The sequence below is a fragment of the Astyanax mexicanus genome, chromosome 8 (assembly GCF_023375975.1).
Source record: "Astyanax mexicanus isolate ESR-SI-001 chromosome 8, AstMex3_surface, whole genome shotgun sequence".
NCBI lineage: Eukaryota > Metazoa > Chordata > Actinopteri > Characiformes > Acestrorhamphidae > Astyanax > Astyanax mexicanus.
The window spans coordinates 49,107,693-49,120,958 of NC_064415.1; the positions used below are offsets into that span (position 1 = coordinate 49,107,693).

Here is a 13,266-nt window from a genome sequence, read left to right on the forward strand (position 1 = left end):
TTATCATTATACAGGTCTCTAAGAGTTGTAATGTTGTGTTCTGCCCATTGAGAGGATCTAAATGGGGTACTTCCAGACAGAAACCAATTATTATAAAAGAGTGGAAAGTGATGATGCCATTTTGATATAGATCCTGTTTGTCTTTCAATAACCTTCCAAGTGGATAATAAATGGGTTATGATTGGACCGAAGGGCACATTGCCGAATAGAAACTTTGCAAAAAATCAAATCCCTTAAATTATAAGGGGTGACCATTGACTCTTCAATGGCTCTCCATGCCACCTTTTTATTTGAATCAAACCAGACTGATATGGAGCGCAAAACAAATGCTTGGGCATAAGCTTTAAAGTCAGGAAAAGATAAACCGCCATCCTGCCTAAAGCGTTGTATAGTGGACAGCTTAATCCTTGCACGTTTCCCATTCCAAATATATTTCCTTAGAATGGAATTGATATTGTCCCAAAAGTGAGCAGGGGGTGGTAAGGGTATCATTGCACTGTAAAAATTCTTGGTAAAATGTTCATTTTGATGGTTGAAATTCGTGCACATAATGACTTAGGCAAAGATGACCAGTTTGACAGATCTGTACTGACTTCAGATAGAATTTTTTCGAAGTTTTTACTTGCAATATCAAGCAATGAAGGATATATGTCTATCCCTAAATATTTAAATGATGTAACCATAGATGCAGCATTAGGAAGAGGCACAGAGACAGGGTCAAAGTTTAAAGGAAGAAAACAAGACTTGTTCCCATTTATCTTGTAACCTGAGAGATCACTAAAATGATTAAACAATGACATAATATGAGGTACTGATGAAACGGGGTCATTAACAAATAAAAGTATGTCATCAGCATACAAAGAGATGTGATGAGATGTATTTCCTACATTAATTGGTAAAATTTGCTTTGATTAACGGACAGCCTGAGCTAGAGGTTCTAATGACAATGCAAATAACAATGGTGAGAGTGACGCGTACCCCTTCCCAAAGAAAAAGAGTGTGAGCATAGTTGTCCTGTTAACACAGATGCTTTAGGATTACAATATAGCACTTTTATCATGTTAATGAAGTCGCGGCCTAAGCCCATATGCTCTAATACAGACCACAAATAATTAATTTCCAAACGATCAAATGCTTTCGTTGCGTCTAATGATAACACTCCACTGGAGCTATCTGAATGATCAGCTGAATAAATGATATGTAAAAGACAGCGGATGTTGTCAGATGCAGACCGTGTTCTGATAAAACCAGTCTGATCTTCATGAACCAACTTGGTAATCACTGATTCCAAGCGTCGTGACAATATTTTGGCATACAGTTTAATATCTGCTCCAATCAGTGAGATTGGGCGATAATTGGCACAGGAGGTTGGGTCCTGATCTTTTTTCAGCAGTAGAGATATAATAGATATGTTAATGTCCTGTCTAAAAGATCCAAGTTTAATTGAATGATTTATCATGTCTAATAATAGAGGGCCAAGCTCTGTCCAAAAGGTTGAATATAATTCTGTTGGAATGCCATCCAGTCCTGGCGATTTACCTTTATTCATACATTTCAGTGACTCTTTCAGTTCTTGAAGAGTAATTGTTTGACCTAAGGACTCTGATTCCTCCGTAGATAAAGTAGGTAAGTTAAGGGAAGAAAGAAAAGAAGATAAGGTTGCCTTATCACATGTAGATTCAGAAGTATATAAAGTAGAATAGAAAGATCGAAAAGCATTGTTGATATTTTGCTGATCAGTAGTAAGCTCACCAGAACATAGCCGTATCGCAGGTATATTTGCAAACTTTTCATTATTACGCAATTGCAGAGCTAAAAGATGGCTCGGCCTGCTCCCATTAAATTAGTAGTTTTATCTGGTCCTTTGAATAAGAAACTCTGCTTTAACTTTAAGTAATTGGTTTAGCTCGGTTTTTAATCATTTAATTTTAGTGGCCGTTTGGTCAGAGAATGACGCCTGATTTGTTGCTTCTAGTATCTTAAGCTGAGACTCCAGATCAGCTATTTTTTTTATTCTGGATTTTTTAAGGTGTGACGCAAAAGAAATAGAGAAATTACGGATGAAGCCCTTGACTGCATCCCAGAGTATGCGAGGGTCTGCCACTGTTCCTTGATTGATATTAATAAATTCCAATAGCCCTTTTTTAAAAGACTTACACAAATTTTCATCCCGAAGTAGCGTAGGGTTAAATCGCCACCGTGGAGCGCGTGGAGAATGACTGACTAATTTGAGTTTGATGACATTACTATCATGATCAGATAAAGACATGGGGCATATATCTGAGCACTGACAGGATGAGGATAGAGAACAGGAGATAAATATGAAGTCGATCCTGGAATATGATTTGTGCCTTGAAGAATAAAATGTATATGCCTTAGCTGTGGCATTAAGAAAACGCCATGAGTCTACCAGAGATAATGCAGAAATACAGCTTCTGAGTTTATCAGTACATACTGCTTGTAAATGAGTTTCACTTTTTCCTGACCTGTCCTCATCATGAGCCATGACAGCATTCATATCTGCTCCCATCACAATCTCATAGCCTGACATATTAAGAAGATAATTTGTGAGCTTTGAGAAGAATGCAGGATCATATGTGGAAGGAGCATAAACAGATAGAAAGGCCAGCTTCCTGTTTCCCACCAAAGCCTTAACATGAGTTAGTCTCCCATCCGTATCATTGTCATGCTGTATAATATCTATACCTAAATTCCTTCGGAGTAGTATCATAACACCTTTAGTTTTATCAGTGGCACTGGAAGCAGAAATTACTCTGTAAAATTTGTTATTACATCTATGAACATCTTCTTTTTTGAGATGGGTTTCCTGAATCATAGCTAAATCTATCTTTCTCCTTTTTAAAAGTTCCAGACAACATGCACGTTTATGAGGTCCATTTAAACCATTCACATTCCAACTCAAAATATTAAGGTTAGTCATAACTGTCACATATTTGGAATTAAGCAAAAAATAACAACAAACAATGTACATTTCTTTCATGATGCTCACCACTATTCCAACCCCCTCCCCCCCTTGGGTCAAAGAACATGACCCTATCCCTCACGACTGGGTATAGAACAAGCCCACGTCTGCCATATTCCCCTACATGAATCTGTGACATCAGCAACGGTTTGCACGCTAGGTGCCGACACAAGCCCTAGTGGGAAGAAAAAAAAAAAAAAAGGGAACCCCAGCTCAACAGCTAACGCAGTTTAGCCTATTAGTATAATAGAGTTAAATGAAGGTTCATAAGAATGTAAACAAAACAAAATACAAAAAAAAAAAAAAGGAGAAGGAGAAACAATAGGCTAAGTTATCCCAAAAATAATGATGGACATTACATCCCATAACATCCCAGTAATCAATGTTTTTATATAATCCAGGGTATCGTTTGTACATAAGCCGGGGTAAATAAGCTATATGAATAGAAGTCTGCACGTAACTTACAGTGTCCCATGGGGGCAGCCTCGCATCATTCCGTGTCACTCATGGCAATAGGATGGAATTCTTACAGTGAGTTGCAAAAAGCACTGGCCTCCTCTGGCGTTTGGAAAAATTCTGTTGCCCCTCCTTTCAAAGTCACCTTAAGGATTGCCGGATACTGGAGGAAGGGTTGGCACCCCTTTCTCCTTAGCTCCTTCTTCACTGTGGTGAATGCAGCTCGCTTCTTCGCGGTAGTAGGTGAGTAGTCAGGGAAGATACTGAGGGTCGCCTCATCATCCTCCATCTGTATGGTCCCTTGGTCCCTGGCTGCTCAGAGAATCATGTCTCGATCAGTGTAGCGGAGAAGTTTGAAGATAAATACTCGTGGCCTTTCGTGTGATGTTTTAGCATTGCGTTTAGAATGATTTGAATAAACGCGGTGGGCTCTTTCTATTTCAATGTTTCTGTCCTTCAAAGCAGGTAGCCAGACTGGCAGCGACTGCTTGAGAAAGCCCACCGGATCATCTTTTTCCAAACCTTCGGGTAGACCGATTAAACGAAGATTATTGCGTCGGCTACGATCTTGCAGCTCAACAAGTTGTTGCTCAACAGTATCCAGACGTTTGTCATGGCTTTGTAGAATATTTTCCTGGTTTCTCTGCTCACCAGACAGCGCGTCGATTTTCGAGCACACATTCGCCATGTGCGTGGATAGTTCACTTCTCATCGTAGCCATTTCGGATTTAAGAACACCTTCAAGTCTTTCCATGACGTTCTCCATACCAGCGTTAGCACTCGCTAGCTTAGCCTGACCATCCGCTGCCTTTGCTTTCCTCTTTTGGGAGGTGGAGGATGGAGTTAAAGTCAGCTGCCTGCGCGCCTGTGACATTTAACGTTAACAGACGAAATATATAAAGTGTATTTTGATATAAGCCGGAAAAATACTGAAAATAGGGCTTGATGTCAGGAGCTTTGACATACTAGGTCATTATTTTGAGATAGTAAGTCATTTTATTGAGATACAATCTCATTATTTTGAGATACTACGTCAATATTTTGAGATTCTACCACAATATTTTGAGATACTAAGTCATTATTTTCAGATAGCAAGTGTTTTTGTTTTTTGGGGAAAAAAATCCTCCAGTGAAGCTACCAAACTGTGGTGTGTAGAGAACCACTAGGGGGAGCTGAGTGGGTGAAGAGAGTAGAGTAGAGAGGGGGAGAGTAAGAGAGCAGTGACTGTGGGGAGTGAACTGCGTTCTGCTGTATCAATAAAGAGTTGACTAAATTTTGTTCCACATCGCTGTTCGGCCTAAATATTTAAGTGGTGACACATACATAACATACAGCACAGTCTGAGCCACAGCCACACTCTTTAACACTAAAATAGAAGTGCAGTTTGTGTTATTAAATTGATCTCTTCTCTTCAAGCTCCTGAGGCTTATTTTGATATTGTGTGTGATTCCTCTACAAGCACTAATATTTCATGATTTGTGAATCCACGACTGAATAGTCCTCAATGATTGTATTCAATTTGCGTCTCTGTCTCACCTGCTTCTGTCACTGTACAGTCAACTAGTACCTCAAAATATTGAGATAGTATCTCAAAATAATGACTTAATATCTCAAAATAATGACTTAGTATCTCAAAATATTGAGATAGTATCTCAAAATACTGCTTTTCTTCAGCAGGGACAGGGAAGATGGTTAAAATTGATGGGAAGATGGATGGAGCCAAATATAAGACCATTCTGAAAGAAAACCTGTTGGAGTCTGCAAAAGACCTGAGACTGGGACAGAGACAATGATCCAAAACATAAAGCAAAATCTACAATGGAATGGTTCAGAAATAAGTATATCCAGGTGTTAGAATGTTCACAAACACTCTCCATCCAACCTCACTGAGCTCCAGCTGTTTTGCAAGGAATAATGGGCCAAACTTTCAGTCTCTCGGTGTGCAAAACTGATAAAGACGTACCCCAAGTGACTTGCAGCTGTAATCGCAGCAAAAGTATACAAAGTATTATCGCAAGGGGGGCGAATAATATTGCACGGCCCACTTTTCAGTTTTTTTATTTCTAAAAAAAAAAAAAGTAAAATATCAAATGAAATTCTTGCCATTTCACGATTATGTCCCACTTGTTGATTCTACACAAAAAATTACAATTATATATCTTTATGTTTGAAGCCTGAAATGTGGTAAAAGGTTCAAGGGGGCCAAATATTTTTGCAAGGCACTGTAAGTTTACACAGTCAGATTATAACATGCAGTAACCTGCAGTTACTGAGATAGAGAATACACTACTTCTGTAGCACAGTATTTTAACAGTGATGTTCTACCTAAAGTGGGTAAGGAGATAAGTGTGTCAATCTGACTTGTGTTTGTGTGAGGATACTATGTGATGAAGTGTTACAAGTTCTTTTGTCCTGTTCTTCTTCCAAATGTCTTAAGGTTTACAACAGTTAAAAGGGGTTGTCACATTTTCAACTTCAAAATTCTCCACACATTATCCTAAAATAATATAACTGTATTCCATAATAAACTGCATAAAATTGTCTGTTAGGAGAGGGTAAACAGTTTTCCACCGTCTTGCTTTTTTAAGTAGTGTTGTCAAGATGACAGATATTTAGCCTTTATTTAGCTATGTATCTCCAAATGTTCTGACTATTCTCAAAATTTTATAACTTTTCTTGAAATGTCACTATTTTCAAGCCCCTAAAACTTTATCCTAAAAATAGCATCACTTTCTACATAAAATATAAAATTTATTTTTAAAACAATACAAATGTTCTTAAAATGTTAAGACACTAAGAGGTTCCACAAAGTTTCTCTATTTTATATACTTTTAGACCAATAATATAATTGTTCATTTGCGTCACAACAAACACTGTAAATATAATGGTTTTGAAAAATATTCCAAAGAATTGAGTTCAGACAAAGGGAAGTTTTCAGGTCTGGAGGGTATTCCATGAAGTGAACTAACTCGACAAGCAGGGCTTTTCGTTACAATACTGGCACATTTTGTTAAAATTAAGTTCTACAAACGAAGCTAAACTTAATCTTTGCTCCATTACTATTGCAACGCATTCATTTGGACAAGCCTTTACCGTAACAAGCCTAGCTTAGCTTGTTCAGGCCTAGCTTAGGTCGTTCACTGCGATTGGACGGGCTGAGTTATCGGCGACGAGTTGCAAACTAAATATCTGAGCCAGACTGACTGAAAGTCAGGAAAAGTGGCTACCCACAGCCAATATTCTTTTTTTTTTGCCTACGTCACCATCGTCTACCAATACGAGGCTGTGGGAGACTGAAGTGGGGTTGTACCGCTAGTTATTAGCAATGCTGGCTCACTGCTGATTTCCCAAATACACTTCCTCCAAAAGAAAGAAATCTTATAAAAGGTTAAACTTCCTATAGTTTCCCCAAAGATCCTGTACTTTATAGTGAATGGATTCACAAAATTAGTAGAGATCGCCATTTCAATTTAAGATGTATGTAACTTTGTTAGCTAGCTAGATAAGGCTAGCCGTATTAATATTAGCCAGCCAGATAAACGTTAGCAGAGAGACAGCAAGATAGCTAAACCAGGTTCTTCGGCTATGAATTGATTAACCCCAAACTGGTTATTTTCTCGCTTTAACGTCAAAATGAGTGTAGTAACGTTAGTCAAGCCATAGTTCGTTAGAGTAGCCTGCTTAGCTACCTAGCTCGGGGTTCATACACCTTTTACAAGGTAAAATTCAAGCAATTTTCAAGCACTTTCAAGGCCCATTTTCAAGTTTTTCCAGCACCTTTAAGCCGTGTAAATTAATGATAACGGTGATATCTCAAGACTGCCATTCACTGATAAAAAATATATCGTATAACTATTCTCCACACTTCACAGCGATTATGCTACTGAGAAAAAATAACTTCTAAGTAAGTACAAGCAGTTACAATTTCAGCCATTTTCAAGCACTTTCTCCAAATTTCCAGCACTTTCCAGGCCTGGAAAACAGAACTTTAAAATTTAAGCATTTTCAAGGATTTCAAGCACCCGTACAAACCCTGTAGCTAGTTAACCATATCCTGCTGTGGAGCTTGATCTTACAAGATGGTGCACCTGCATGCTTAGCTGGACTGTATTTGGCATTGTGGAAGATTGGCCTTAAGATAACAAGCTTAGCTTAAAATAATCATGCTAGCCAAAGCCTTAACCTATAATTAAAGCACATATTACACAAATATATCTATGTAAGAATCATTAATCACTGAATTAAGAGTTAGTCAATAATCCACACGTAGACACATTAGGCCTATATACTTGCTTAAATTAATCTCTCATATCAGCAGCACTGACCCAAGAGACCCTGGACCGGGTCAACTGCAATAAGCATACTTCCTCTTTTTAATGGTAAACATCTTGAGGTTACAGAGGTTAGCAGACTACAGGGTTCCTCTTTTACTCCTATGGTCAAGCAGGGGACAGCTAGATTGAATAAAGTACATTTTATAACCTTACTTTAAAAGATTGCTCTGCAAAAATTATACATACAGCTTCAAGCTTTGTTTAAGATATACTAACTAACTAATCTTACGGTAGATGTAGCAAAACCATTATCAACAGAGAGTACGAACTTGGCTACTGGAGATGTAAGAAAGCATGATCAAGAGAGAATGTGAATTTTAATTAACCCGAGGCCTGTCACAAAGGGGAAGTGAATCTTCCCCGGGTTACCGAGCAGGGGAAAATTAATAATCAATAATAGAACCTTGTTTAACCAAAGGCCCGCTACTGAGGGGAAGTGAAACTTCCCGAGCAGTGTTTTTAGCAACCCACGATTCCCCAGAAGGCTTACTGGACAAAGGTCAATTAATACATTTCACGGGTTCCGAGAAGGTCTAATTAAACTAAAGAGTAATGCATAACGATACCATATTTGGAAGAATGAGCACAAAACGAGAACTATTACTCATTCATGCCTAGCAACCACCTAGCAACCTAGATACGTCAGAGAGGGGTATATAATATGGAGTCAGAAGCTACGAGGTTGAAGAACTGGGGCGACGTCTAGCTTAGGCTAGGATACTTTGCCTGTAATGTTCTTCCCAGATCTGAAATGTTCTTCCCAGATCTGAAATAAATCATACTTGTTCACTCTCAATCTCCGTGTCGTCTGAATTCCTTGGATCAACGAACATGCAACACAAAAGCTAAGATAGCTTTTCTACAGCATTTAACAGTTGTGCTAATAGTCATTTTAAGTCTGAATTAATATTACATAGTAACATAATATTAATATTAAGACACCAGTTGGCATGAGAAAATTGTAGAAGGAATGCTGTGGCCATGTTATTTGTCTGGACAGATAGTTCAGTAAAGCCTGTAAGGAGGACTGTAGTTAAGATGAACTACAAGCTAATTTTCCACAGTCGCTGTAGTATCTTTAAATCAAAACATCTTCAGTAATCAAGTTCAAGTCTTTATTGTGACAGGATACAAGAGTAGAGTTTTCCATTTCTTTTGTTCTTTTGCTTTCTCTGCTCATAAAACAACAGCTAATGAAAACTAAACAGAAAACAGCGCCCCCCTTTAGTGTAGGTGCTGCAATAGCAGCTATGGTCTCTTTTTGTATTCTACTATCCTACAGTGACAAAGCTAGTTAGTAACTAACTAGCTAGCAAGCTAGCTAACGCAATTTCCAAGCTACCTTCCATATCATACACAAAACCCTAAATTCAGTTGCTGTAGACTTTTAGTGAAACAGACCTGGAAATCTTGCACTTATTTTCTGTCCATTTTTTGACTGCTTTTACTGTTAAATCACAGAGCCCTGTTAGGGTAGTTGTCAACACAGGCGCTGCCATTTAAACTGGTGGATATGCTGCTGGCTCCCTCACTGCCCTGGAATTTCCGGTTTAGAAGCGAACCCCCGTTTCGTTTCAACATGGGGCGTAGTGAATAAGGTCCATGGGATATATAAATGCCACAGCATACACCATACGCTGCAGGACTTTTATTTTGACAGCTGGTCATCGGCTCCTAAATTCTGCGATGTGATTGGCTCATCAGCGGAGCTACGGGGGTCTGTAGCTGTGGGTGTTTAGCTTAGAAACACAGCAGCAGACTGTTGGAGGTTTAAGTGGATTCAGGGCTGTTTATTGTATTGGATCAGATCAAGTAACAGATTCATTGGGATGTATTGATTGGACATGTTCTAATAGTTTCAGCGCTTTGGACAGATGTTTGCTGTGGTTTAAAATGAAGACTGGATTCTCTGTAGGTGAATATGGAAGGGTGGTTAGAGTTTCCCCCGGTCTCCAGTAAAGTGGAGCAGCAGAAGATCCAGCTCTGATCAGCAGCTCCACACCTCTGTACTCAGACTGCTCTGCTGGAGGAACACCATCAGCTCACCTGCTGCAGGTATGGAGATGTTTCACTCTTCACCTTCACACTGCTCTACATTTACTCTTAGACACACAGAAACACATTCAGAAGGAGCAGCATTTAACATCACACACAAGCAGCTTCATCCAGGAGCTGGAGGATCATCTTATCCTAGTTATCTCTGATCAACACTTTCATTCTGCTTTATTTAAGATGAACAGGAGATTTAGGGGCTACTTACAAACCCTGAGTGGTGATTTATTGGGGGAATAATTCTCTTTTCTGGTGGGTTAAAGTGTTAAATTGTGCTGCTATTGTTTATAAAATCTTAAGTGCTAACGTGTTTCTTCATGTCAGAGTCCGTTTGTGTACACATATATATATATATATGCAGATGTTCCATAGTGTGTGAATTAATGTTAATTTTAGAGCTAAATCGAGTTCCTGAGAGCTGGTTTGTGTGGGTGGGGGTTGCTGGTTGCTGTTAAAGGGGGGAAGCGCATAAAGTGTGAGAATCATTCAAGAGTTAACAGTTTTGTTAACAGTTCTGGTGACACGATACTCTGCATATTTTGTGTTTTTTCCACATAGAACATTTAGAACGTGTGTACTGTCTGAACTATCATTGAATATAAAAAGATATCCATTGAATCAAAGTTTAGAATTTAAAACGTTTACTGTAAAAATTGTTTCAACATTACAGATTTATAAAGGAACATAAATATATATAAAAGAATAGATACATTAGAAAAGAGTAAAAGTACGTCAACGGGTCAACACATAGTATAATTAAATCTAAATAGGTCAACACATTCACAACCGAGACAGAGAGAGAGAGAGCAAGGTGAGGGAGCGCAAGGTGAGGGAGCGCAAGGTGAGGGAGTAAGGACCATTGGGTATCTCCTTCTCTAACCCAACACAGACTTCATCCATGCAGTTATCATGGTGGTGTTCAGCTCTGTGTCCTTCATGAACACATCAAACAGTACTTTTGGATCTTTTAAGGATCAATCAATCCTTAAGCTTCCTAAAGTTTCTGAGGAGAGGTTCCCAGTATTTTACTCAGATAGCTTTTTGTCTCCTAGTTTATATACACTGATCCCAGAACAACAGTGAAGCTTCTCTGGCACTCAGGATCATGTTCTCTTCACAGCTCTTGCTGTTGATAAAAACACTCTGACCTTCCTGATTCCTGAAAAAGTCCAAACAACCACAATTGTAAGAAACCGGCTTTTACTGGACTGTGATTTTTAGCTCTCCAGCCAGTCCAGTATATACTGGTTTATAGAAGTGTTACATAGAAAAGAGTTTCTTTAATCTTTATACTTTCTTACTATGTTTTTAAAGTAGTGCAATGCTTATTAATATTAAACAACAAAGAAGTTGATTAGTTGTAAAAAAAAAATCCAGTAGATGTTCTCCTGCTTCCTTTTCTGTGAAGACCACTGTGAAGTCCTCAGGTTTCTGTGGTTTTAAACTAGCAGTCCTGAGAAGAAAATTACAGAATATCAGATGTAATAGATTCTTCTTATTGCCTACGACTGATAAACAGTACAGGGACACAGTGTAGTGAAATTACGTTCCTCTGGAACCATGGTGCAACATGGAAAAACAAGCAATAGACAACATAAAGTGCAACATAAAACTATAACACTAAATAACACAAATAAATACAATAAATTCAAAAGACGAGACAATTTAAAAGACAGGACAGTGCAGTACTGATAGTGTAGGATAGTGTATAGTGGGGATTAGGTGCAGAGATGTGTAACATACTGTAACATATAGAACATATATAATCACAGCAGTTACTGAGGTAGATAGTTTATAGTTTTTGAGAGTGGCAGCAAATATTGCTGATAAGAATAAAGACATTTCAGTCTCTGTGTGCTGTGTGAGGGCAAAAATTCCATTCAAACAGACCGTTCATTTTTCATTTGTATATAGTTGGGCTGCATATACTTAGTCAACGTTTGCCAGTACCTCATTCCTTTTTCCTTCTGTAATCTTAAAGAAAATGTCAGCATTTTAATTTGGTGTAGATAATTAACATTCTCAATTGTTGTAGAAAAGAAAATGAAAGGTGGGTCAACACCCACCTCTCGACCGGGGTACAACTCCCCTGCGTGTTCGTTTGATAGAGAGAGTCAGACAGGTGGAGTGAAGTTGAAAGCAAACCAAGTATTTATTACAAAGTACTGAATATTCAGGAGAACCCACACATGAAAGACCGTCTAACAGCCGTCCCAGCATAAGTTCTGACCCCCCTCTGATCTGACTCCATGTTTATACCCCAAATGACGTGAAACCTGCTGATGAGGCGTTGCTAAAATCATCTCATGTTAGTATGCGTAATTTCACGTGTTAGTGCTCAAGTTTCACAGGTCTGACTGGACCACTAGTGTTTGACCTTGACTGTGTTCTTCCAGAATGGAACATCGTGGCACTATCTGTGTGTGTGCGTCACCCCCCTCTTTGAAGCCGCTGCAGGTTCCCCCACACACAGAAGGCCGCTTTGATCTAAAAGCCTCCTCTGTAGAAATGTAGTCTCGTACCGAGTGTACCAGTCGAGTTGATGACCGTTAGTTAGGGTCATGCAGTGAACGAAATGATTCAAGCCTGAGCTACATCTCATACGTTATATGTTAATGTGTTAGTGGCGCGTGGTTAGACCGCCATACAATAGACCCTATGTGTTAGTAAACGCCTTATGTATCGTGTGGGTTAATTTGTCATAATAGAGTCTGTGTTAGTCACATGCCTGATCAAACAATGTTTTACTATATATGTAAAGAATATATTGTGATTATTGGTTAATCTTCTATATAGATGCGTGTAAAATACACTGTGAGTAATAAAAATGATCAAATACAATGTGAGTATTGGTTATGCATATAGAATACAAGGTTTCACACAATGGTTATGTAATTATAGATACTAAGATAAGTAATCATAACTGAAAGGTATTTGTCAATACACTCAAGGTAAAATAAACAGTTACTCTTCACTATAAAGAAGTCCATAATCGGGGGGTTCTAGACTGTGTCTTCCAGGCATTTATTCATGTCTTCTGTGATAAGGATATACATAGTTCTTTCTCCATGTAGCTAAAAGGCCAGAAAGTGATTTTATAGCCAATATGATTCTCTTCGTGCAGCTAGTGAAGACCAACCAACTCTATCATATAGTCTGCAGTGGTGAGTACTGTATGGGTTGCCAGAAATAAATCTTAAAGCAGAATGGTAGATTGAATCAGTAGTTTAAACCGCCAGTGCAGTTGGAGAGCACTGGCAATGCTTTTTTCTAATAGATTACATCACCATAGTCCAATAGGACTGCTAATATGAATGCTTCCACTATTCTTTTCCTAGCGAATGTGGGGAAACATGATTTATACCGATAAAGGTATCCAAGCTTTAGTCTACACTTAGTGGCGAGTTTGTTACTATGGGATTTAAAATAATTTTTCATCCA

General features: G+C 38.5%; 6 protein-coding genes and 1 pseudogene across 10 annotated transcripts in view; 4 read left to right on the forward strand and 3 right to left on the reverse strand.

Annotated features, from left to right (window-relative positions):
• The window catches only part of LOC111194226 (zinc finger protein 239-like), a 457,259-nt gene that overhangs the window by 374,237 nt on the left and 69,756 nt on the right, over positions 1-13,266 (reverse strand). The window lies entirely within an intron of this gene.
• The window catches only part of LOC125803860 (zinc finger protein 239-like), a 217,288-nt gene that overhangs the window by 171,888 nt on the left and 32,134 nt on the right, over positions 1-13,266 (reverse strand). The window lies entirely within an intron of this gene.
• The window catches only part of LOC103021480 (zinc finger protein 585A), a 258,231-nt gene that overhangs the window by 157,808 nt on the left and 87,157 nt on the right, over positions 1-13,266 (reverse strand). The gene's annotated exons all lie outside the window — the stretch shown is intronic.
• LOC125780482 (zinc finger protein 850-like) overlaps positions 1-13,266 on the forward strand; it is a 76,775-nt pseudogene that overhangs the window by 58,074 nt on the left and 5,435 nt on the right.
• The window catches only part of LOC103036135 (zinc finger protein 239), a 245,471-nt gene that overhangs the window by 37,553 nt on the left and 194,652 nt on the right, over positions 1-13,266 (forward strand). Inside the window, exon 1 of one of the 3 annotated variants that reach the window (XM_049482394.1) lies at positions 9,740-9,828. The exons of the other annotated variants lie outside the window; for them this stretch is intronic. The gene's annotated coding sequence lies outside the window, so the exon portion shown is untranslated. Of the gene's footprint in view, positions 1-9,739; positions 9,829-13,266 lie in introns of those variants that run through there. 3 annotated transcript variants of the gene reach the window in all.
• LOC107197278 (zinc finger protein 135) overlaps positions 1-13,266 on the forward strand; it is a 142,936-nt gene that overhangs the window by 9,183 nt on the left and 120,487 nt on the right. The window lies entirely within an intron of this gene.
• LOC111188212 (gastrula zinc finger protein XlCGF49.1) overlaps positions 9,702-13,266 on the forward strand; it is a 232,620-nt gene continuing 229,055 nt past the window's right edge. The window contains exon 1 of the mRNA XM_049482440.1: positions 9,702-9,828. The gene's annotated coding sequence lies outside the window, so the exon portion shown is untranslated. The remainder of the gene's footprint in view (positions 9,829-13,266) is intronic.